A 25787-nucleotide genomic window follows, 5' to 3' on the forward strand; every position below is an offset into this window, starting at 1 on the left:
GTGACGTCAGTAGGTGGAGTCGGCCAGTGGCGGGGGGGGGGGGGGGGGGGGGGGGGGGGGGGGGGGGTCCTGGGACAGACTGGCCATCTCCTGTCTAGTTGCTCACTCCTGAGTAGGTTGCATGCTCTTAGTTCTTGTTTGGGCTTCTCAGGGGCTTGATCTTCCTCCTGTCTCACAGTGGGGAAGGTTGCTGGATGAATGGGGCATGACTCTGCCCAGCTTGCTGGCCACTGGGGATAGAGACCCCTCCCCATCCTTGAGCTGGGGTCGTGTGCTGATTACACAGAGACATCAGCAGAGTGGAGGACAGTGAGCCCACAGCACTTCACCTTGAGCTTGTCATCAAGTCACTTTACACCACGTGTGAGACATCTAAGTTCCTCTGGGGGTAGCACGTGCCTTTCCACGATGATAGCAGCCAGCAGGCCTCCTGTGGACGTTCAGGGAGGCAGTGAGGACGACCAAGCCCTGCTAACACGGTTTCGGGAGGACTGGTGACGGGAGTGATGCTGGAGGAAGCCTGGAGGGTGGTCCCTCCTGGGCCGGACCTCCTGAGCAGAAACCAGACATGCACTGGATACAAATGAGGCAGCACAACTGCCTTCATAAATCGCAGCCTGTAGGCCTTTTAATGTGTTCGTGGAAGCCGGCCGTTAACCGTATTTAATTGCTCTCTACAGCAAGTTCCATAGATCATGACCATAGCAGCCATTTTTCAGAGGTCCTCGTTAGCGCAGATGAGGGAACACGATGAATGGCGTGCAGGACCCGGAGGAGAGGGGGGCTGGCACATGGGCCCCAGGCCGGGGGGGAGCCCTCTGTTGTTTCCCCCAGCACAGTCAAGAAATCCATGTGCGGGGCTGCGCCCTTCCCTTTGGAGGGAACACCGGAGAGGCCGGTCACTGTCCCCCTTGAGGCCTGCTGTCCCGCCCCCTCCTCCAGCTCCGCACATGGTCCCCTCACACCTGAAGCTGAGGCCTTTGATGCCTGGCTGGGAAGGAAACGGCCTGGCAGGGACCACTGTCCACATCCAAAGAGTCTGGAAGTAGCAGATCACAGCGGACACTCACATGGACACCCATCCACTCAGCAGGTGCCCAGTCCCGGGCGCTGTGTGAAGTGGTTAAGGTTCAAGTTCCACCGCGACCTGTCCCCACTCCTGGGACATTACTGTGGCGGGACAAACACAACAGAGACCAGGAGACATTCTGTCCAACCCACTCATTTTCTTTCAGTGACTCTATTTTTCCTTCCACGACATTTTTTTAAGCCCTGTAGTTGTAATGTGGCCTATGTGCCTTTGTTTTCCCCTTTATATTGTGTCTTCATGATCAAAGGTGCATTTTGATGTTTCCTTCATCTGTAGGTCCTCAGATGTGAATTCTTCTTTTATCGAGTCTGTTCAGCCTCAAGGTGGCAAGTTCTCACAGGTGAGAACTTGGGGATTATCCTTCTCTGTCCCAGAAACACCCTGAGTTGTGCAGGCACCTGCCCTGGGCTGGGGTCTTGGGGGTTGCAGTTGGATATAGATCAACCTTTATATTCAATTCCTGCTCAAAATTTCCAGAGTGCAGACGGTGTGAACTGAGGCTTCACACAAGAGGTACACCTGGGGTCCAGAGCCGGCATCAGTTATTGCTCTGCGTTCCTGGAGGGCCAAGCAAGGCGAGTCTCTACACAGTCATGGTAGCTCCCTCCCTGTTCCTGGGTTTGTAAAGCTGCTCCCCTGATCCTCATGGCACACAGCATCCACAAGCTCCCCAGGCATCCTCAGGCAGCGGTCAGTTTCCCAGCCCTAAAGATGTCTTTCTGGTCTCGATAACTTCACAGCTGCTTGGTTTCAACCTCTATTTATGCTCTAGCTTCCCTTTCTTCTCGGCCACCTGGAAACAGACATTTTTCATGCTTTTTAAGTACACCTATAGCATTGCAGAATTATCCAGCATCCCTTTGCGTCTGGAGCATGGATCTGTGGATGAGAGAGAGTGAGTTATACCCTGCCCTATTCACCTTCACACAAATCCACCCCCACTGTACAACATGGACCTTGGGGGAAAGCGTAGGACAGCTGCGGGGCCAGCGAGGGTCACGTTTCATCATGTCATTCCCTGGTGCTCAGAGCTGAATGGACCCACAGAAGCCCTCAAAACAGAGAAGGAAAAATGTGATATGGCACCGGGCTTGGCATGAGAAGCTCGGCTTTGAGGCCCTGTTTTGTCACTCACTGCGTGACCTTGGACCCTTCTTCTCAGGGGGCTCATCTCCAAAGCTGTACCAGGGACCTTAGAATTTCTATTGCAGGAGGGGAAAGTTTATGTGAAGTAGTGGCAGAAACACCAGGCACAGCGTCTAGCAAGGGAAGGGGTGAGTCCACGCTGCTTTAGCTTCTGCCCCCTGCGGAGACAGAGCCTGGCATCGTTGGTTTCCTGGCCTGAAACCAAGCAGCCTGAGCCTCCAGGGTGGGCCGCCTCTTTCCGAAGCAGAAGACAGAGTGTGCAGGACTGGAGACTGAGCCAGACCATGCAGCCCCCTCCCTTCCACAGGGGGTCTCTGTCCTTCCCCACCTGATTGAGCAGAACTCGCTCAAGCCTTCGACAGACCACGTGGCCAGATCAGCTGGTGAAGGGCAAAGGCACATGCTTGGGAATGACGGACTGGGCTTCTCACGTGGATGTGCCAGTTGTCAGGGCCTTGGCAAAAGCACGGACCTTCCAGCACCTTGGGCTGCTGTCTACACAACAGGCGTGGTGGTGCCTCATCCAAGAGAAGGCTGCATGCACAGTCAGAGCTGCTGGCACAAAGCATCATTGCCATGGCAGTGCCTCTTGCAGAAGTATGTTAAGTAAAGCAATAATGTCTTCTAACCCAAAGAGTGGGGCATCAGCCCCTCCAAGAAGCTCAGCCTGCTCACTTTCAGTTAGATGACTCAGGCAGCCATCATTTTTCTAATTTGTTTTATGTTGTTGTTCTTTTTTTTTTTTTTTTTTTTAATTCTAAAGGACCACCAATCTCCCAGAAGCCAAAACCATACCTTCCCCAAAATGCACCTCACAGGTGCAACCTCAACCACTGTACACAGAAAAGTGCTCAGGGTGTTTGCAAAAGAGAAGTTGCCAGGCCTCACCATGGTTTCTTCCCTCTGCAGTCCCAGAGGCCCATGTGACACGGTGATTAGAGCGGATTCCTTGAGCCAGGCCACCCCCAGGCATAAGGTCCCAGCTCCACCATCTGGGCCAAGCTGCTCAGAGGGTCAGGTCTTACCTGCCTTGTACGTGAAGTAAAGGGAATAAGAATGACTTCAACATGTGCTCATGAGATAATGCGTGGGACGTGTTTTTGCGTGTTTGGCACACAGCAAATGCTCAAAAGACTGTGCCTATTAAAATGACTGTTGTTATAAAATAATAATAAAAATCCATAATATTGCAAGAATGTCATAAGCATATATATCAAAGGATAATAATATAATACATGGTGACTTTCCCCCTAGGTCGTTTGTGGGACGAAAAAGCCTGGACCCTCACCTGACTCCAGGCTTCTCCTGAGATCAGGAGGCATTGCTCAGGTGCCCTTAACTCCAGGGCTGTTCGGCTCCAGGGCATCCTTCTAAGTTCAAGGAAAGCCCTCAGCTGATTTAGGCCCAGCCCTGAACACCTGGTTCCAGCTCTGCAGGTGTTTGGCACACATGGGCCACCTCTGTGCTGCCCCCAACGGCATTTTGAATGATTGATTTGGTCTCATTCATGTATTTATTTAAGGGCTGCCTCTGTAGCACATGGATGTTCCCTGGCCAGGGATCAAATCTGAGCCACAGCTATGACCTGTGTCAGGCCTGGGATCGAACCTGTGCCTGAGCCGCTGCAGTTGGATTCCTAACCCACGCGTCACAGCAGAAACCACCATCTCACCTGTTACCTATGATCCATATGCATCTGAAGCCTCCCGGGGGAAAGGACCTCATGACAGCAGACTCTGCATCTCACAACCAACACACAAGGGTGGGAGCACTGCCCCGGGAACAGGCTGCTCTTCTGCTGTCAGGGGAGCATCTTTGGGGCAAGGGTTGGTTAGGGAAACACTATGACTGAGAGCCTCCCGAGCCTTCAGCATCCCCTCTACAGCTGTTTTGCCCCAAATTTCTTTCATCTGGAACTTGCTCCCAACTCCTTGAGGCAGAATCTCTGAGATTACAATCTAGTTATAAGCATTTGGCACAAAGAAACCCTGACTGGGGCTGCAGGCTGAGAATCAGGAAAGCACACAAACCCCACACTGTGTACAAGGAAACCAAAGTTGGATAAACGGACCCGCCAGTCACAGGCTCACAGTGGCAGAGCCATTGAGTTCTGAGTGTCTTAACTCTTGGTCTGGAATGGAGCTGTAACACCAGCTGATGTGAAACAGCCCAAGAGCACAAGGCAAAGGCTCAGTGGGAGCAGAGGTGGGAGGGGGGGGTCTGCTTCTCAGTGATGCGAGGGGAGCACCCCATCCCAGATGGGTAGGGTGAGTGGCCTCGAGAAGGTGTGGTGGTGGCTGGGAGGCAGGGCAGGTTCCCTCAGGACAGCTACCAGCACAGCAGATAGCGCAACCCCAGCCTCCTTCAGCAAGTCTTCCTGGGAGCCTGGGAAGGGGGGCACACAGCTGTAGCCACCAGCCTGGACATTTCCCGGACCCCTAATCTCCCAGGCTATTAAGACAGAAAGGGACCATCCCATATTTGAGTGTCCTCATTCCAGGATGAGCCATCAGGCTCAGAGCAGGGAGGCAACTTGCTCAAGTTCACTTAGTCCATGAGGAGCAGGGTGGGAAATGGAGCTCAGTCTGAGGACACTGTCCTGTGAGCCATCATGCCACAAAACAGCAAGCATGTCCCCACAAGGCACAGGCACGCCTGGAGCCATCAGTTGCAGATAAGGGGACAACACCACCCGTCCCCAAAGCACTCAGCCTCATGGGGTCTTCCACAAGGCAGTGCTGCCTGCAGCAGCCCAGGGCCCCCCTGGCACTAGATGCAGACTCCTGGCCACTGGGACACGCTGACTCAGAGCCCTGTGGCTGAAAACAGGGAATGACTTTCCATAGGTGATGGCTCTGTACCCCAAAGGGCAGGAAACCCTGAGATAAGACCTCAAAGCTCTGAGACAGAAACTGTAACACAATAGAAAGACTGAAGGAAATACAGCAGTGGTTCCTTCTTTGAAGATTTAGCCATGGAGTACTCACTGTAACCTAGCCAATGTCCCCTGTGCTGGGGAAAGCAGTCACCAAGACGACCAGGTGCCCTTGGAGAAGGTGGACCCAGACAGGGCTGAAAGAACCCAGAAACCTGGGCAGAAATCTGGATACCAGTGACTGCCATAGGCACGTGCCAAGGTGTGGAGAGGGTGTCAGGGAAGGACACTCCACAGCATCCAGGAGGGCAGCGGTCCTCAGAGCAGGGGTGGAGCCACACCTCCATGGAGACAGGCAGCCTCTGGATACTTACAGGTGCCAAGACTTTTCTTTTCTTTTCTTTTCTCTTTTGTCTTTTTGCTATTTCTTGGGCCGCTCCCACGGCATATGGAGGTTCCCAGGCTAGGGGTCGAATCGGAGCTGTAGCCACCAGCCTATGCCAGAGCCACAGCAATGCAGGATCCGAGCTGCGTCTGCAACCTACACCACAGCTCACGGCAATGCCGGATTGTTAACCCACTGAGCAAGGGCAGGGACCGAACCCGCAACCTCATGGTTCCTAGTCGAATTCGTTAACCACTGCGCCACGATGGGAACTCCATTTATTTTTATTTTATTTTTTTTGAAGACTTTTCCAAACTGCTTCTGTCCCGAAGGTGGACAGCTGGCCAGACCTGATCCCTACGCTGCCATATAACGCCATATAACTCTTTATGCATATAATGTCTTGGGCTAACAATGGAGCCTCAAAAACAAGAAAAAACCATGAACACAGTAAGTTCAGTGTTTGCCAGAGGTTGGGGGTTCAGAATGAATTGACAGGGCACAAGCGTTTGCTAGGGCACTGAAATCACTCTGTGACATTATTGTGGTGGAGTCATGTCATCAGACATTTGCCCAAACCTATGGGATGTGCAGCCCCAAGAGCGATCCCCAGTGTAAACGGAGGGCTTTGGGAGTCAGTGCCGTATTAATGCAGGTCCGTGAGTTGTGACAAAGCCCCCACTCCGGAGAGGATATTGATGTATGAGGTCGGGCGTGAACAGAAATCTCCGCACCCCCTCCTCAATTTTGCTGTGAATGTAAAAGTGCACTCAAAGAACAGAGTCCTTAAAAAATAAAATAAAATTGCTGAAACATTTTGTTTTTAAATATGTTGTCTGTAAAAGCGCTGATATCATGGTCTTAGATTTTTAAAGGTAAAGAGCCCAGATTGATGAGAAGTTGGAGCAGACAGAGGTTTGAGCCTCCAGCTGGTGCATGGATCTGGCAAATTCGGGAAAGGCTTCCTCTCTCTAAGCCTCTCACTGCCTCTAGGCGGGAGGTGTGGGAGCTGCTAGGATTCCTCGTCCACCTGCGACCTTCTAGGGCCAGACTAAACGCCAGTAAGGACAGAAGTCAGCATTTCGCAGAAATCGAGAGCAGAACAGCACAGACTTTCTACAGAACCGTAAAAATGTGCTTCTGGAACGTACAGCAAAGTGAATGCAACAGCGCGGGGTCCATAACTCAGCATATGTGAAGTTCATAAATTAATGTCACAGGAGCCAGGGTAACATCTGTTCTGTAGATCCCCGCAGAGGGGACTTGGACATTTGAGAGGAGGCCCTGCGGACACTGCAGGCGGCCCTGGAGCATATGGGCGGGATTTACAGTGGAAAGGTTCTGGCTCCACTGTGTTTCCCCAACTGCACACATCTGCTCCCAGACTCTCAGATGCGACTTGGGGCGGTACAGGCTGGGCGGAAACGAAGCCCCTCCCCCGGAAGCTGCCTGTGAACCAATCAGAGCGAAGCCGTCACCTCCGCGGTGGCCCAGCTGTGCGTTCACTCGCCCTTCCCAGCCGGCTGCCACCGAGGAAAAAGGCCCAGAAGGAGGCGCCACCTGGCCTGGGACACGCCCGCCCCAGAGGCCAGAGCCCTGCCAAGTCCCCAGCGGTCACTGTTCCTGTTCAGACTCCTGCTGGGTTCATCCGAAGAACGTTTATCCAATTTAAGATCAAAGAAATAATTTCTCCTCCTTTAAAAAAAAAAAAAAATAGTGTCTTGAGGAGACGGGATGCAGTTAAGTTCGCGTACTGGCCTTGGATAATTGAATATTTACCTCCCACGTAAAGTGACTTCCCCAGTCACGGGGCGGTGGTCCTTCGGTGCCTGGCCTGCGGGCCCTGGACGGGGATCTGCAGCGCGTGGCAATTGCCCCACGTTGCCCAGGGTGGGGCGCGGGGAGATGGTGAGAGCGGCGTTGGCTGACAGCCAGAGGGGACACAGAAGCTCGGACTCTGACAGCTTTCACAATCGCTGTCCCCCTGGGACTCCAGAGTCCCTTTCATGGTCTGAACACTTCCCCACCAGGTCCTGACTCCGTCTCCACGTTCCCGGCGAGAAACGGAGGCGGGGCGGGCAGAGCGCACGGGGCCTGACAGTGGCGAGGCTGGACCCTGCCCAGAACCTGCTGCCTTCCCTCCAGAGGCCCGAGGAACGTCAGAGGGAGGAGCAACCCGGGACAGATCCCCTGCACGGCCACGCTTTCTGCCGCTGCGGCTTTAGGAGAAGACGACTCCGCTCCCTGCACACCACCGGGCCTCGGGTCAGAAGGGCCTATGGCGCCCTGGGAGGCGAGTTTCATTTCTGAGGAGCCAGCCATTTATCGAGCATCCACAGAAACCCAGCAAGATAATCTTCCTTGTTTTAATTCTTCAGATGAGCAAATCCAAATTTCAGAAAGCTGAGAGGACCCAGATGAAGCCCCCCTTGCAGACATGGATGAGGCGGGAGGGGAAGCCACGTTCATCCCGCCTGGCCCCTGGGCATCCCTTAGGACAGAAGCAGCAGGCTTTGCCCCACGTTGGAGCCGCTGCCCTGCTTGCTCCTATCCTCCGGGAAGAAACAAGTCTCCAAGGCGCCAGTCTGCCCATCCCTGGGGCCAGGCAGCAGCTGTGCCCTGCAAGGGGCACTGTGACTACGGACCCCGTGTCACCAGCAAGATAAACTCCTTGCTGGAGCTTTTGATTCACCATTTACCTATTTATTTAGTCAACAGATACTCAACTTGTGCAGGTTAGATATGTTCCAGGCGCTGGGGATTTAGTGGCAGGTAAAACGAACAAGCAAGTGTACCTGCCTTCAGGGAGCTTACAGTCTAAATGGGGGAAACAGACTCTAACCAAACAAGGAGCTAGTACATCGTGAGTCAGGTCAGGGCCGCAGATAAAAATCACGGGGGAAGCGGGGTGGAGGGAGGCACGAGATACTATTTTAAACAAGTGCCCAGGAGGCCTGTGCGGTCAGGGCCGTTGAGCGGAGGCAGGGGTGAGGCAGACGTCTGTCTGGGGAAGAGCGTTTCCTGGCAGGAGGGGACAAGGGCAAAGCCTCACAGGAGGACACTCGGTTTGCAGGAACAACCGGATCTTAGCAGGAAATTGTAAGTTCTCTCCGACGGCACATGGCATCTCAAACGCATTCATACCAAGGAGTAAAACCCAGTATCAAGGGGGTCTGGGATGCCATTGCTGTTAGTTTTCCTCGAAGCAGGGCTGGCTGGGAAGAGGTTGTCTTCAGGCCAGGTGGGGTGGGGAATAAACGAGGGCATTGGTCCAGAAGTGGAAACGTACGTTCCTGGGAGCACAGGCCCCCCGAGTTCATCCAGTAACTGCTGAGTGCTTGTGAAGGGGAAGGAGCACGGGGTCCCCCGAAGGGCCTCTTCGCCCTGCGAAGAGGAGGCCAGCCAGGTACCTGTGCTATGAAATCACCACTGGACCACAGGCCTGGAACTGGGCCACGCAGAAGCCTGGGAGGATGTGGTTGGGTGGGAGACGCCGTGTCTTGAGCTCACACTTAGCTGAGGCTTGGGTGGCCAGTCTCCCCTGCAAAGGAACTGGAGGAAGATCACTGGGCCTCCTCTCCTTTGCTCAAGGCTGGTGGTGCTGCGGGAGGTAGGTGGGAAGTCCCAGGCTGTGTGCACAGCCTCCCTAGGATACCATGTGGCTCCCTGTGCTTTCCCCTGGCCTGGCTAAGAATGTCAAAGACCTGCAGCCTGGCCAGGACCAACCCTTCAGCCAGCACAGGATGGCCACTCCAGGGAGCAGGCTTTTCTGGCAAATGAAAGGAGCAGTCTCAGGATCTTTGAGCAGCGGGTGCTCCCAAGGCTCTATGCAAGGAGCCGCTCTGGCTAGCCTGGCCCTGGTGCCGGCGTCCTGCAAAGCCGTCCATTGGACCGCAGGTTACAGTCTCCACGCTGCCAGTGGAAGGAATACAGCTGTCCTCCGCAAGTGTCCTTTGGTGACAGCAGGCTTCCCAGAAAGCTGGGCCACTCAGGAGACAGAGTCCTCAGTACCCCCTCTGCCAGGACAACTAACTTCCCAAACAAGATCAAACATTGGTTCTGGAATGTCTGATGGCAAAGCTGTTGCCCAATTCCTGCCTATTAGTAAGAGGGAGGAAGCAGGGTGGGGGACCGGTGGGGCTGGTCAAGTGTGCCCCGGGACGGTCACAAGGGTTACCCCGACTTCTGAGTGGAGGTTTCCTCCATGCAAGGCCTGAGACCTGGGGGGGTCAGGAATGGTCCTGGGCTTCCGGTCAGTCTGAGCCCCTGTCGACCTCCTTCGTGACACCTTCAGGGCACAAAGGGAACTCTGAGGGTCCCGCATGCCCACCCAGAGAGGATCCACCCAGGCAGGGGGTGGCTTTCACCTGGTGACACGGCTTGAGGGGCGCAGCAGAAAGGTGTCCCGTGACTGGATGAAGGGGTTCACAAGACAGCCACCAGCAAGTGCGGAAGGAGGGTTCAGACCGCAGCTGACCATGTGGCTGGACATCTCTTGTTCTCTGCTGTGTGCCCAGCCAGTGGTTACCACGCTGACTCTCTGTGCCCCACTCTGCAGGAGAGCCTGCCCAAGCCGCTGAAATAGGAAAAGCTTCCCGGGCGCATGTGGCCCAACTTGTATTTGGCACGAGTCGTGTACAAGATCAACTTAGTGAGCTACGAACCACACCTGTGTGGACCCCTGGTGTTCAGCCTGATGCCTCTTTTAGCTGCCGCTCCATCACTGCCTTCCTTCGGGATCGTTAGCAAGGCGAACGGTAAGTCGAAATGTTCAGAAGAAAAGTTAGCGTTAATCTCTGCGGGTCTTCTGTTTCATTTTTTGTTTTTGTGCTTTCTTCCATCTTTAAAAAATAAAAACATAAACAAACAAAACATTTGAAAGCTCTTGACTTCTGTTAAGGATCCAGGCATGGCTTAGCATCTTACAGACAATTTTCAAAAACACTGAGCCCATCAGATGGAAAAGTCCCCTGCCCTCTCCTTACCATTCCCTCCTGCCTCTGCCTGAGGCTGCCGGTGGCCTCACCACAGCATGTGCCCAGGAACCTGCTCCTTCCGTAGGTCAAAACCAAATGCAGCTCTTTCCTTGGGGCCTTTCCTGATCAATTCTCCTGGGCAGAAAGAGGCTCCTTTCTCTGCTCCCATGACACTTCTCTGATGTATGTTTTAGTCCTGATTGCATGCCCTGTGTCCCCCTTGATGATAAGTGCTTACAGAACATCATCATGCCTTGTTCACTCCCACGTGCCCCAGCTTCTAGCAGAATTCTGTGACAGGTACACGGGCGGAAAAGCCTTGCCTTCAAGAAGCTTTCAATCTGTCGAGAGGCTGAGTGGAGGCAGTGAGCGGAGACTGGGAGCAGGGCAGTTCTGCAGAGCGCCACCAGGGGGAGCGCCAGCCAAGCTCCCTGCGGCCCCTCATTTCAGGTGGGACGCGGGGGGCGCGGTGGGGGGGGTGCTTCTTGGGTCCGGGTGTGGGTTGAAAGGTAGTCATCGTGGAGGACACGACCTCCAAGCCTGGGAGGAACGCAGCTTTTTAGAGAGTGGGAGAGACAATCTCAAGGAACTCATCGGAAGTCACAGCATCCTCTGCTTCACACACATGCACCCATTGTCTCTTCCCGTCGACCTCAGCTTCCAGGAAAATAAGCTCAGAGAAGAGAAACTTCTGCCAGAACCGATCAGGGGAGGAGGTGGGACGGAGGGGTGGGCGTAGGGGCGGGGGTGGGGTAGTAGGAGCCAGGGTGGAGAGGTGGGGGCAGGAGGCCCAGAGATCTATCGGAGCTGCTCTGTCTGTCCGCTGGTGCCTTGGGTAGGTTTCTCACCTCTCTACATGTCAGACCCCTCCTCTGTTAATCGGGAAAATGAAAGCACTTACTACATCCGAAGGTCTTGTGAAAATTAAAAAAATCCCTGTAAATAAAGAGCATCTCAGAAGTACAGTCAGCGTTCAACGACCACCAGCTGCTACTCCTGTTACCACCGCTGTAACCACTGCAGCCACCACCATCTTTATTGTTCCTACTGGTACCAAATGCCAACAAGAACCTAGCGCCGAACTCCCTGCCTTCCCCCAGCCCCATCCCTCTCTCTGAACAACTCACCTCATCCCCTGACGTGGGAGTCTACTCAGAACGTGCTTTGAGTCAGGAGGATAAGGGAGAGCCGGTCCCCGAGGTTCCCCTACATCTTCCTCCTCCTTCTCACCAAGAACGCCCCCTCGCCTCCTTGTCCACTCCTCCTCGTCCTCCCTCCCCACCTCCGACCTCAGGATGCCCAGGGAAGGGTGAGGATGCTGGTGACGACGAGAGAACCTTGGGGACCAGTCACTGCCTCCTAAGAGTGGTGCACCTGCTCCAACTACATGGGGACCCAGGTCAGTGGCAAACTCTTCAGCGCACTGTCCCCGTGCTGGATCTTCCCAGCTCTGAGTTTGTTTATTAATATTATCAGGATCGTTCGGGCAGATACCAGAAGAGGGTTGTCAAACCAGAAGAGGACTTAGAGGTGACTGAGGAATGGAGGGCCAGCTCGGCCATGGGTCGTTGGTCCCTTTGCGGGGAGGAGGCAAAGCCAGCTGGGAACCTGGATCTCCCGCCCTGCTGCCCTGAGCCTGCGGGCTATGCGCCCCCTGGTGGAGGAACTGTGAGGAGCCAGACACCAGGTTAGAGATGCCCACCTCTTCTCTCCGTGTCCCTGGTGACTGGACCGACAGATAGCAGGCTGGTGTGCCCACGCCCACCCTTAAAAGAAAGCCTGGGAGACCAGGTCTTACCCGTCAAAGACCACAGGTGTCCCTGAACGCATACAGTTCTCTGCAGAGAGACCTATGTGGCCATCCCTGGCACATCTTTAAAGTTGTACACTGGGCTTTTCTTCTTTCTACACCTGCAGACATACCCCCGATTATTCCCAAAAGGAAGGGCTTGTTGGTGAACTGCAGGCTCAAGGATCCTGGGGCAACATCTCACTGCTCGCAGGCAGACCTCCAACCACAGGCAGGAAGGTGTTGCTTTCCTCTGGAGGGAAGGCGAGGCCGCTGACTCAGGACCACGAGAACATTTCCCACGCCGCCTGTGCAGGGAGTCCGGGACGGCCGCGAACTCTGGACACTGCCGAGCTCCTAGGAGTCTGGGCTCCGTCACGTGCTGCCTGTGGCCCTGGACGCGTTACTGCGCGTCACGTGCCCGAGGTTTCACTGTCTGTGTCCAACACTGAGAGGCCGGGTCTCAGAACAGGTGAATTGGTACCGTGCTGCTCACATCCCAGGTATTCAAAATCCCGCCTTACGGGGGCGTCGCTTCATCCCCAGACTACCTTTCCGGGCAGGTAAAATCACGCAGAATTTGCCGAAAGGAATCCCAGAGAAATGAAGATACAGGACGTATCTGTAGCACACGTGTTAGGTAATAATCACCCAGTCTTTCCCGGTTCCAATGTGTCTATTGTAAACAAACGAACAAACAAACAAAAAACAGGATTAAAATTTAAGAAAGCATCCTTTTGAATAAAGATGTTCTGCAGAGGACCTAGGAAAGCTAGGCGAACCCTCCATTTTTAGCTGCAATTTGATGTTTTTTCAATGTTATAACTTCATGATCATCTAATTAAGCCAGCTGCTTCATTACAAGCCACACCAAGGTGCTAATTTAATTCCCGCCAGTGACTTTTTTTCAAGCTTGTTTACCTGGGAAGCCAAGTGTAACTAAAGAAAATTCCCACAGGCCAGCAGGAGGAGTTGGGGGTGGGTCTTCTGCGTAGTATTTCTCCAAACCGGAGTCCAAAATCTCCAAGCCCCAGAGGTTTAATTACCATGTGCAGCCTGCTGTTTTGGGGTGGGGGTGGGGTGGGAGCCGGAGGCCCTCCCCGCCCACATGGCTGCAGGAGCCAGCCTTGCTTCTGTGGCACCAGGACAAAGAGGGGCCAGAGCACCTGGCTGGGAGTCTGCATTCAATTTGGAACTTGAAATGGAACTTTCACCTTTTCCAGCAAATTCTGCGTGTTTGAAAGATTTAACTTTCTCTGCACCCCTCCTGGGCCCAGAAGGAAGAGGAAAGGCACAGAGTGTGAGCTAGAAACCCTTTGGAACCTAGCAATTGGTTTTTGTTTTGTGACCAGCTCCTGCCACAAAAGGGGTCCCACCCCCTCCCCAGCATTCAATTAACCCTATGTGAGACGGTCAGGGGATTAAGAAGGCTGGCTCAGGCCCCATTCAGAAGGTTCCGAGGGGGGCTTTTTCAGAAGATTCTTGGAACAAAGGTTGCCAAACTAAGTAGCTTTTTTTTGTTGTTGCTTAGCTCTGCCCTATTGTTACTAGAAAGCGACCTTTTCCACTTAATTGGGGCTTTAGAATTCCACCTCCATTGTGTCTGTCTGTAAGAAACACTCTGCAGAGAGGACGTGTAAGTTTATGAATATAAGCATTTCTGCACTGGGTGCTTCTAAGGCTATGTATGTATTTGGGTCCATGGATGTCGGTTACTCAAATAAAAACAATCGCCATAAAATTCTAATGACGACCCTAATTAGTTTTCATATATGGAGTTCCTATCAGAGGTCAGGTGCTATAATCCATGCTTTGGGAATTTTGCTTCAGATGCCATAGTTCACCAGTTACAGAGGGGGACTCAGCATTTTCTTGGAAGGGAAGCCACGCCACACCCCCAGCCAAGGCCCCACTCTGCTAGACCACAAGAAGGCATTTATAACATTTTTTGGTTTGTTTCTGCTTACTTATGAGCTCCTTTCCTTTAAATCTCCAGTGAGACCATCAACCCTGAGCAAACAGGAGATTAAAAAGTGCATCTATTTGTATACCAGTTAAAAATGCAGATGCCGGTAGGGGGACAGAGAGGAAGCATTAATGTGGGCATTGGGGCTGGCGCAAGACAGCAGGGAGTGGTGAGGCTTGAGGAAAACAAGAGATGAAGCATGTCTCAAAGATACTTCCATTCAATTTGATTTTATTTGTTTATGTTCTAAGCAATATTTTCTAAGTGCTTGGCTTAAGCACTATGCCCAGCTCTCAGAAAACAGTTCTGAGTCTGGACTTGGGGACTGGGCTTCCCAGTGGGACACACCTATGCTCTGTGCATGGCACCAAGCAGATGTGACAAAGGGGGCCCTCAAGCCCCCTCCTTCCCCCTGACACTGTTAGGTACATGGGGCTCTTGAAGCCAGGGACTCCAAGTTAAGGTGCGATCTCTGGTCGCCAGAGGGGTCTTCAGCAGCAGGCCCCAGACAGCAGGTAGTCCATGCTGCACTGCCCCTACCCTGTCACCTCTTTGGGCTGGCAGCCTCACCTGTGTGGCTACTTGAGTTTGTTGCCTCTGTGCCTAAGGGACCGAGTCTCCTGGGGCCCTCTCTTCTCTGCCCAGGCCCAGGGTGGCTGGAGCCCTGGTATGGGAGGGGTACACACACCTCATTTACAACCTGGGGGCAGCCTCTCCCTCAGTAAGAAATCCTGAGATGCAAGGGCATCCAAACATCCACTGTGTAACATTTATGCTGAAAACAACCGAAAGGACATCTAGAGGGCATCAAAGAAGATTCTGCTCCCGCTCCATGCTCTGCTGCTCGCACGGATATGCATGGACATTTCAAACGTAAAATATCATCCAAACAGGGAAGTAACCAACAGGACTGGGCAGAGGGTGTCTCCTTACGGCCGAGGTTGAAACTGAACTTAGAAAGAGTGGATGCAGTTTGTTTGTGCAGAAAGTGTTCAACCACCCAGAAAAGTTCCGTCAGAAAACCTGGGTGCTGGACAGCCTTGTTCAGGGGAGTCAAGGCGTTGTCTAGGATGGGGGGCTGTGAACGCCCTGCCCCTTCCCGGGCTCCTTTTGCTGACCCACACAGTGTCTGCAGCCCGACAAGGGGCTTAATGCCCATTAGCAGATCAATCCGTTATTTCAGCAATTACCTTCTACACCATTTTATAGAGTAGAATGTTCATGTTACAGCTGCAATACCTCCAAGAGTCGGAAGTTAGACTGTGCGCAATCTCAGCGATTGGAAAAATGGTCACCGATCCCAAAAGAATCAGGCAAAACCTCTTCGCTTGATGGAATCAGAAGGCAAAAGAGCCGTGTTTTAAAGGCCATTCCCTTAGCTTTCTCCACTAAGCTCTGAGTCTTCACTGAATTTCAGCTTGTCCCATTTTTAATGTAGAATTAATATAGAATATAAATATAGAATTACAGATTTATAGAAATAAAAATTTTACTTATATAAATATTTGTATAAATACACACAGACATATACATATTATATATTATATATATATATATATATATATATATATATCTTTATCCAGCTTAATTTTTCGAATCCCTAGTTCTCTCCAGCTTAGAAAAAAAATATTCACACTGAGAAACCTTGTTGTTATTCTAGGGAAACACACCAATAGTGGAAGAAATAAGAACTGACAGCCGACAGGGAAAAAATCAACAAGATAAAACATTAAGAAACACCGTGAAAACTCAAAAGCTGCAGGGGCTTAATACGATTCAAAATGGCAGAAAACCTCCCAGCAGAACCCTGAAAATATCACTCTACTACATAACAATGTGTAATCCTCGCTCTTCTTAAGAAGAAAGGTGTTCCCGTTGTGGTTCAGCGGAAATGAACCCGCCTAGTATCCATGAGGATATGGGTTGGATCCCTGGCCTCGCTCAGGGGAGTTAAGGATCTGGCATTGCCACAAGCTGCAGCATAGGTCACAGATACAGCTCAGATCCGGCCTTGCTGTGGCTGTGGTGTAGGCCGGCAGATGCAGCTGCCATTCAGCCCCTGGCCTGGGAACTTCCATTTGCCGCAGATGTGGCCCTGAAAAGTTAAAAAAAAAGGAAAAAGAAAATTATGCAATTATATTTAAAGGCTTTCTACACAAAATGGTCAAAAGCTTTCTGGGGAACTTGCGTTCCCACACTGATGCGTTCCTTTCTGGTGGTCTCGGATGGCTGACATCCTTTCTTAGCCATTAAATCACTTTTTTCCCTATTAAACTATGGAACTTGTGTAAGAACGAGTGTGATAAGCCGGCCTTCTGATCCCACAGCCCTGAACCAGCCTTAGAGATGCAGCCTCTGAGGTCTCAGCGTGGACTCCGCTGTGTGTGCGTAGAACTGCATGAAACGTTTTCTTATTATAATACGAATTTTGAGGCTGGGAATGACAAAAATGAGGCTTGGGAGGCAAGGCCAGGCCCTGGGGGGGTTATTGCCCCCAGGAGGAACCCTGATTCTGAGAAGCAGAAGCCTCCGCCGAGCCTCTGCCCTGCGCCTCCTGCTGGCACCCAGCTTGAGCTCCAAAGCTGCTGCCCTGAGCCCTCCGGGGCTTCCCTGGGGGGCGGGGCTGGGCTCTGCCATGTGGTTCGTAGGGCAACACTTCTAAAATCCCCAAGGGCTCTTCCTGGACGGGTCCCTCCACTGATAGAGTCACCGTCTTGATTCCCTTTGGAAGCTACTTGCTGGACCTGGGTTCCCTCCCGAGACCCCAGAGTCGGGCACACTCTGAGGCAATGATACCCTCTGCCTGGGTGATGGCAGGACCAGACTGGCAGGATAGCACGGCCTCCTCCTCCTCGATGCTCTTGGGGAGGAGAAGTTCTATGCTGTGACGGGGGTTCCAGCCTGGCTACACCTTAGAATCAACTGGAAGCTAAGAAGTGCCTGTTCATGGCTCATGGCAGACCCGTTCCATCCATCTTTGAGGAAAGGGTGCCCTACATTAGCACCCCACAGGGTGGGGCAGGGCTGAGAGCCCTCGGCAGCCACCACGGTGCCAGGACAGCAGCCCTCCACCCCAGACCTCCCTGGCAGGTGCCCACCCTGCCCGGCCCTGGATCTGCCTCTTCTAGGCATGGAGCACAGCGAGGGCTAGACCAGAGCCCCTCTAATCTCAGTGCCACAGACCCCCGGGGGTCTTATTAGGATGTGGACTCTGCCTCAGTATGTCAGGAGGGGAGCCTGAGAATCTGTGCTTCTAATGAGCTCCTGTGATGCAGCTGCTGGCTGGAGGACCACACTTCAGGGGGCAGGATTAGCACAGAGCTTCTCAACAATAGCTTCTGCTTACAGGATCCAGTAATTCTACAGGTCTGGGCATCCAGGGGAAAAAAATCATGGAGAAGTGTTAGAGACAAGAGGGCCCATGGGAGCTGGACAGCCAGGGAGGGGGCTTCCTGGAGGAGGTGTGGGCTGGGGTGGGGGACTGATAAGAGAGAGGAGGGGCTGGGTGGGAGACAGAGATGAGAACAGCACGATAGGGCTCCAATCCTATTCTAAAGGCTTTGCCCGCCTTCACTGTCCCCTTCTGCATATGTTAACGTGAGCCTCCTCTGGGGCTCTGCTTTGTTACACTGCGCAGACATTTATGCTTGTGTTTTTAGTTCTTACGGTTCTGCTATCATACTCTTCATGTGTCCGTTCAAGCTTTTCCTTGTGCAGGCTGTTCAGGATGAGATGTCCTCTTCCTGCACAGCCTGAGGAACTCCTATTGGTCCTTCAAAACCCATCTTAAATCACATACTCTTTCAATACTCTTCCCTAACCATCAACCTCAGGTATGTTCATCGTTTTCTCACCTGTGCTTCTGCAGCTCTCAGTCCTCGGTTCTGTAAAAAATTCCTCACTTTGCAGAGTGAGTACATTTTAGTGCTTCCAAATTCCTCTCAGATGTAAATCAATCTTTTGGATGCAGGAAAGAGATACTGGAATTCTCAGAATTCTAGGATATCCCTGAAATCATAGATTTTATTGTATTTTATTTGATTTTATTTCATTTTACTTTTACTTCACTTTTATTTTATTTACTGTATTATAACACTGTATTTATGTATGTTTAAATGATGAGTGGTCAAAATAATAAACTGAATGCTTTCTTCTGTGACTGGATTATATTAAAAGATATTATGTTAATTATATATTATAATGAGTAAGATTTTTATTATGAATGCTTATCATGTGACAAGATTTCATATTTCAAAAAGAAGTAAAAATGATCTCTACTTAATATAGGCAGTTGATAATAAAAATTAAAACCGAGGTACATTGTACAAAATAAATGCCAAATAAACATCACTTTAAAAATGAAAGACTCTATTACAGCTATTTAGTGCTTGAAATAGTCACTCTTAAAATGAAATTTTAAAGCAAGCAAAGCATGGATGGTACTACTTGATAATCTTGATTAGTTGCATGACAGATCTTCCAGACATAGAAAAATGTCTCTCACTCTGTGTCAACATTGATTAAATTGTTGTGATTTTATCCAAAGGCATCTTCAAGTTAGCCATGACCAACAGCTTCTTTGCATATGAGCTCATTTCCTGTTTAAGGGTGAAAATATTTTGTCTGCCTGTCCTGATTTTGGACTTGCAGCTGAAATCAATATCGCCGTTGCACATGCTGATTTTAATGAATTGCTGACTTTATGACAAAGTGTTGCACAAAGGCATTCAGTTCTCTGAATTTCTTTGTTAAAAGTATGTACAAAGAACCATCTCCTGGAGCAGACGCCCAGACTCTGAAGAAGGCCAGCAACAGAGAGCTCTGGGCTCATCTTGAGGTCCCCCCCCCACCTCCCCACCCCCACTGCCGTGGCACAAGGCCCAACTTGTAAAAGCAACCTGCCGGGTTTCCTTTTTGTGGTGCGTGGTATGCGTGCAGATGTGTGTTCTGCCCTCCAAAGAGTGTCCTAGCATCTCTGATGATGTGACTGTGAGATGCGGGTGGGCGAATAAGACCCTTGTGGAATACAGAGGAGGAAGAGGCTCCCCCCTGCCCCCGGCCTGGGTGTGAGGACAGCAGCCTCCTAGGACACAGCAGCGCAGAGCCCAGAGGAGGGAGGAGCTTCCAGGACAAAATCGGGTCCCGGAAGGGAGGCCAGTGGACAGGAGGGGGTGGTAACTCAGGCCCAAGCCCACCACCCTCAGTGCTGTCATTTTAGAGCCATTCCCCCAAACTTCGCCTTCCTCCCCGCACTCGGCTTGGGCCCTGGGTCCCTTCCAGGCCAGCCCCCAGTCCCTGCTGGAACCACTCCTGAGCCAGTTCGCTCTGGGCCCCGATGTTACACAAAAATGGCTCCTGCCTGACGCTGGGACGGGGACAGCAACTCTTCAGTAGCAGATGTCTGTGCCTTTCCTCATGGAGCACTCTGGTGCCCTGGGCTGCTTGTTTCAGGGAACCCTATGTCTGAGGACGAGGGGCTGACCGTAGCCTCCAGGCTGAGGTCCTTCAGAGGAGGAGGGCAGGAGCTCCTAGGTGGCCAGACGCCTGTCACTCTGCAGAGTGGGGCAGGGCCGCCGCCCTCAGGAGCACCTCCACGCCACAGCAGCGGCCCCAGAGACCCTCACAGCCTCCCTGAGACCTCCCAAGGCTTTGCCCTTGGGGTGCTATGCCCCGAGGAGCCCTGGGCCCCCTCCGTCCTGTGCAAAGAGGCAGAACCTCCCCCCACTTTGTTCACAAGATGACCGAGGAGGAAACCTTGGGGGCCCCTGTGATGAGGACTCTCCATCTGGCCGCTGGAGTATGTGCATCCGAGCTGCTCCCCCTTGCCCACCTTTCCTTCTGAATAAAGTAGGAAACAGAGGGAACAGAGGCACAGTGTCAGGTCCAATCCCGGGGTCAAATCATAGTGAGGACCTGTCATCACCCCCTCGCCCTAAACACTCCACCACTCACCACCCTGTCCCGTCCAAAAGGCATCTCTGGGTCACTCCCCCCACCCGGAGTCCAGGGCTCGTCATTTCCTGCCAGGTCTTCCTAATAACCTTCTAACCCATCTCCCTGCTGTCATCCCCACCCCTAAAACCCGTCCTTCCCCAGAGGCCAGTGTGATCTTGCAAAGCGCTGATCAACTCATCTGGTCACAATTCATGTAGAAAGCTTCCCAGCTCACCTGTCATAAACCCAAAATTCTTCTGGCCCTGCCTCTCCCTGACCTCCTCCTGGACCACAGCCCCTCCCATAGTACCCTCAGTCACTCTGGCCAGCCTCTTTGGCTGCTCTCAGGAGCCCCTCATGGCTCACCCCTGGACCTTGGCCCTGGCTGTCCCTTGGCTTGGGTGGCATCTGTTCCTGATTCTTCATCTCATCCCTGGCTCACCCAGGACTACATCCTCAACGACCTCTCTGGATGACTTTGTCCAAAATCCACCCTCCAGCCCTCATTAGAACTTTCCTCTTCTTCCTTTTTTTTGGGAGGGGGCTTATTTTTATTTATTTATTTTTTCTCTTTTTATGGCTGAACCAGTGGCATAGAGAAGTTCCTAGGCCAGGAGTCTGAGCGAGGCCAGGGATGGAACCCGAATCCTCACACACACTCTGTCGGGTTGGTAACCTACTGAGCCACAAGGGGCGCTTCAGAACTCCCCTTAATCCCCTGCCCAGTACTCATCACTATCTGGTATTTTTCACCTTCCTTTATTCCTTGGTCTCATTTTTCTGCCCAGCTTCCCCTGCGAAGCCTAGGACTTCGCTGAGAGCTGAGGGCACAGACCTTACCTTTTCACAGCTTGTCCTCAGTACTGAGAATGGTGCCTGGTGCAGAGCAGGTGCACGATAAACATGAGTCCCTGAATCAAAGCATGGAGCAGGAGCAATACCTCTAATTTTCACCCCCTCACACTGTCCTATAGGGAGGGAGATGTGTTTTCAGAATATTCCCCACCTTCACAAAGTTTAGACAGTTTCATTTTGGTGCCCCCTTTAGAAACCACCTCCTGCCTGCCATGCCAGTCAGAGCCCTGAAAGACTCTCTTCCTTAGAGCTTTGGGCAGTGTCTACCAATAGAAGGGAATTTTGCTTCTTAGGCGTGCGTCTCTTTAGTAATTACCCATCAATTCTGGTCACACACACACACAAAAAAAAATAGAAACGCTTTGGTATCTCTTGCAGATAAATGATGGCAAAAACCTCAGGTAAGTAAGTAGGTAAAGAATTAGGATCAGGGAGTTCCTGTTGTGGTGCAGTGGAAACAAACCCTACTGATATCCATGAGGACGCAGGTTCGATCCCTGGCATCGCTCAGTGGGTTAAGCATTTGGCGTTGCCGTGAGCTGCGCTGTAGGTCCAAGACGCGGTTTGGATCCCGTGTTGCTGTGGCTGTGGTGTAGGCTGCCAGCTGTAGCTCTGCGACCCCTGGCCTGGGGATTTCCATATGCTGCCAGGTTGGCCCTAAAAAGCAAAGCACCTGAAATCTCTCCTTCGTGCGGCTACCAGCCTTGGGAAATGACATCCCTGCTCTGGACCTCAGTTTCCTCACCCACAAGAAGAAGGGACTGATGATAGGAAAAAGCTCAAAGAATTTAGATGATTGTGAAGGTCACTTCTTGGGAAGGTCGTGCTGCCATGAAAGTCTACATTTTTGAAGCTTTACTGAAGCGGAGTTGATTTACAGGGTTGTGATAACATTGGCTGTACCATGAAGCGATTCAGTTATACCTCTCTTCTCTTTCAGATTATTTTCCCACATAGATGATCACAGAATGCTGGGCAGAGTTCTATGTGCTGTATAGCAGGTGGAGCATATTTTAGACAAAATTGAAATGATAGAATGGTTACTGGCAAAGTCAGAATTCCAAAACACAAACGTCTCAAATTATGCAGCTGACTTTTAAATTACTTGGGGGAAATTTCTTGAATCATGAGTGGTATTATCTATACATTGGAGGATCATGCATGGTTTTTATTTTCATCTTTCCTTCTTCTTTAGTCTCTAAGTTGTAATCAATAGATATCTAATATTTTCACATCCCCTCCTCCCCCTAAAATTAATAAACCTAAAACAAAGGAAGCTAACCGGCGAATTGCCAGGTTTCCTGTTTGCCCTGGAAGACTGTGACTGCAAGCGTGGAGCCCATGTGACTATGCATTGATCCATGAGTACTTCTTGGGGTGGGGGTGGGGGAGAAGCCAGACCCCAGCAGTGGCCCCTCAAAAGCCTGTACTTCCTTGACCCCAGGGCCACATTTAGGAATGGGATTAGGAGACAAATGAAACCAAACAAAGGTCACTGGGATTTTGCTTGAACTCTGGGGAAAGAGGTCTTCTTTTATCACTGAGCTTACTAATCAGAACTGTCAGAGGTACCATCCTTCCCGAATCAAAGGAAGCGTTTGCTTATGAATAAAATCAGCTGAAAAAGTTAAAAGAGGCAGACCTGAGAGGTAGAAAAAAAACAACAAAACAGACGTAGATACCCATCAATTTCCTGTTGTCCCTCATGGAACCCCTGGTTTCAGCTGGGAGCAGAAGCAAAATCGTATTTACACCCTCCTGGTTATCTGCCCGTGTTGAAACCAGTCTGTCTGAGAATCTTTGTCACAACATAGATTGTGACTCAGAGTCGCCGCTTGTCACCCGCGTGTCCCACTTCGCCTTCCTAGTGAGCCCTGTGCAAAGTCCACCAGGAGGGCGCCAGGGGGCCGGTCCACCCATTCAAGTGCTTTTCCCCTCGTGAGGGGCGCATGGGGTCAGGCTGCTGTGCACCCAGGTCCAACAGGGCAGGGGTGGCTGCCTGACATTCCACACCAGGGGGGCTGGGGTTAGATTCTGGGACAAAGTCAGAGCCTTGCAGGCTTCTTTGTACAAATTTTCCACATCCCAGTTGCGATGCAGCATCACATGAGAGCAAAGTAATGCTGGAATGAACACTTGAAAAAATGCAGCTTATTTCCCCTGGAGGCTTGACTGTCTCTGCCCAACCATTCCATCCTGGTTTCAGTCTTTAGCTCCATGCTGTGGGGTCTCCCGTCCAGTCTAGTGGACACCCAGGCTGGCACCCATGGAGCCCAGAGGGAGGCTGTCAGCACCCAGACCTGGTGAGCGTCCCTGCCTCAGCCTTCTGAGCTGCGGTCCCCCTGACGCCCCCTGCCCTGGTGTCTGGAAGCCTTCCTGCTTTCGTTCTCTGATTTTGTTGTTGTTGGCTTCCAGCCCTGTGAAGGACCATGAAACTCCCGGAAGCCTCCAGAGCCGTTCCGAGAGGCGGGCGCTCTTTCTTTCTAGGTGCAGTTGGACGAGGGTCTCCCTACCGTATGCTGGACTCTGGGTGGACTGATTGCCAGAGCCACAGCCCCTGCTCTCCTTAGCATGGACTGGTGGGGGAGGCAGGACATTACAACGCAATTCTGGAATAGAAACAACACAGGACATTTTTTTAGGGCAAGGAGCAGCGAAACACCTGAATGAGCTCTGGAAAGCTTTTTGGAGGAAATTGCAGCTCTGCTTGGTCTTAAACCACACATACAAGTGGTACAGGCTGCTGGAGGGGGGTGCTGTTGGCTGAGGCTCCAGCCAAAACAGGGAGGTGAGGATGAGAGCATCAGGGAGCCAGCAGGAAGGTACATGCTTCCTGTGGTACCTGCTCAGTGCTCATACCTTCCTGCTGGCTCCCTGATGCTCAGTGGATCAGGCATCTCGGAGACTGGCCCCAGAGTGGGTATGACTCAAGGTCTTCAGACTCTTTGCCCATTGTGAGCTGGATTCATCCGGGACTCCTCCTAAAATGTCCTCATCTTCAAACCCAGGCAGACTCCCTTTCACTCTCCCTCAGTCGGACCTAACACTGGGATCTCAGGTCACCCAAAGCCCTGGCCACCTGGGCCATGGCATCGACTCAGCACCCATGTTACCCTCAGAGCCGTTCATGAGTCTCAACTCATGTCATCATCACAATACACAGTTTTGCTCTGTGCATCTTGCAAATCGTCAGAAAGGCTAACTGCCTTCTCTGAGATTATCAGCTGACTTCCCTCTGGCCATTTCACGTTTACACCCATGTTTTGTTGTTCTGTTTTCTGTTCCAAAGCACTGTGAGTCCATAGGAAATTTTTAGGCATGCTGATCACCGAATTCTGTACCAAGGGCTTAATTAGTGCACACAGGTAAACAGGATACAATTTGACCCTGAGGATTTCAAACCTGTCTCAGCAAATATTTAATCATCTTTTTCTATGAAGGTCTGACATGTCAAGGTGTTACATGATTTTTCCTAAGACTGCACAGTTGCCCGGTAAACCCCAGGACAGGTTCAGAGTTAGAACTCAGCACCTTGGGCCCCCTGGCATATTCTGCTGCCACCATCTCTGTGTTAATCTGGGGCCGCTGGGAGAAACTGCCTCCGGGGACACGCTAATCCAGCTCTGGTCCGCAGCTAAGACAGCTGAGAGCCTGTGCTGGAACTCCCCATCGGCTAGATTCTACTGGAAACCGGCTCCCTGATTTGAGAGGTGGTTTTCTGAGCAAAGTGCATCATCAGCCTAGCTCACGCTTTTTAAAAAGGAATTAAAGCAAAGGCAAAAGGCATTCAGCAATCAATGTGTCTGATAGCAGCGTCTAGTCCCAGCAGACTGACTTTGGCTCCTACGAACGGCAGAGACAGGACCACACCGTCAGCAGCTGCATCTGGCAGCCTCCTCTCACCTGAGCAGGGTCTCAGCCGGGGCTCCCTTTGTCACAGCAGCAGTGGGCTCCCAGCCGGGAGAGTTCCTTGCTCCAGCATGGCTTGTCTGGGAATCACCAACACAGCTCCGAGTTTCCTTTCGCAAGGCAGTTGTCAAAGCATCCTCCGGGCTGCAGAAGGAAGGCTGGAATTAGACCCCTCTCTCCCAGCTGCCTGGGGTGCTTGGCACTGCTTGGCACACTCAGCCACGTCCAAGCTCCAGCCAGACTGCTGACCTGGCACTGGCGCTGTATGATATAACTCGCTCGCACAGGGAGGCATTAACTGTCTCGTCCCCAAGCTCATATAGCCCTCACGTCTCTCTAAGATGCAGGCTCCTGCAATGCCACGAGCTCTTCTCTGCCAGGACTCCAGTCACGCAGGGGTTCGCCATCCACCCCTACACAAGATACCAGCCAAGAATTCATCATTTTTAGCAAAGTAAGGATGAATCCCAAGGCTTTTATTAAAGTCCCTCTCTTTTAGTAAGCCCACTAAAATGTGTTTTCAGCATTCAGATATTTGTAAAGATTCTAGCGTTTTCCCATAAATACCTGTTAATCGAAGTCACTGGGTGCTTTTTTAAAAAAAATCCAGCAATCCTTCCTTCCCTCCTGTATAATGTCATGTTCTCATTTGGTTTATATGAGTTTAAACTCCGTATGGAAAGATATGGTTGACTGAGGAAACATGGATGTTTAAAAAATGTAACCACACAGGAAATGAATCATGCACATTAGCCTATGGGTTATGTTGCTGGAGGAATGTGAGAGACACAGAAGAAGGGCATAGAATTGAGACCCAGGAGGCCTGGGTTCCAGTTCCAGATCTAATACTCACATAACCGTG

The 25787-nt window shown here is 51.7% G+C and overlaps 1 long non-coding RNA gene across 1 annotated transcript; it reads right to left on the reverse strand.

Moving 5' to 3' along the window:
• Positions 1316-25297, reverse strand: LOC100624063. The gene is made up of 3 exons (XR_130524.4): positions 24920-25297; positions 12271-12937; positions 1316-1969 (listed from the first exon to the last, which is right to left on the reverse strand). It is a non-coding gene; the product is annotated as an uncharacterized LOC100624063 (long non-coding RNA).

Source organism: Sus scrofa, chromosome 3, assembly GCF_000003025.6.
Source record: "Sus scrofa isolate TJ Tabasco breed Duroc chromosome 3, Sscrofa11.1, whole genome shotgun sequence".
Lineage (NCBI taxonomy): Eukaryota > Metazoa > Chordata > Mammalia > Artiodactyla > Suidae > Sus > Sus scrofa.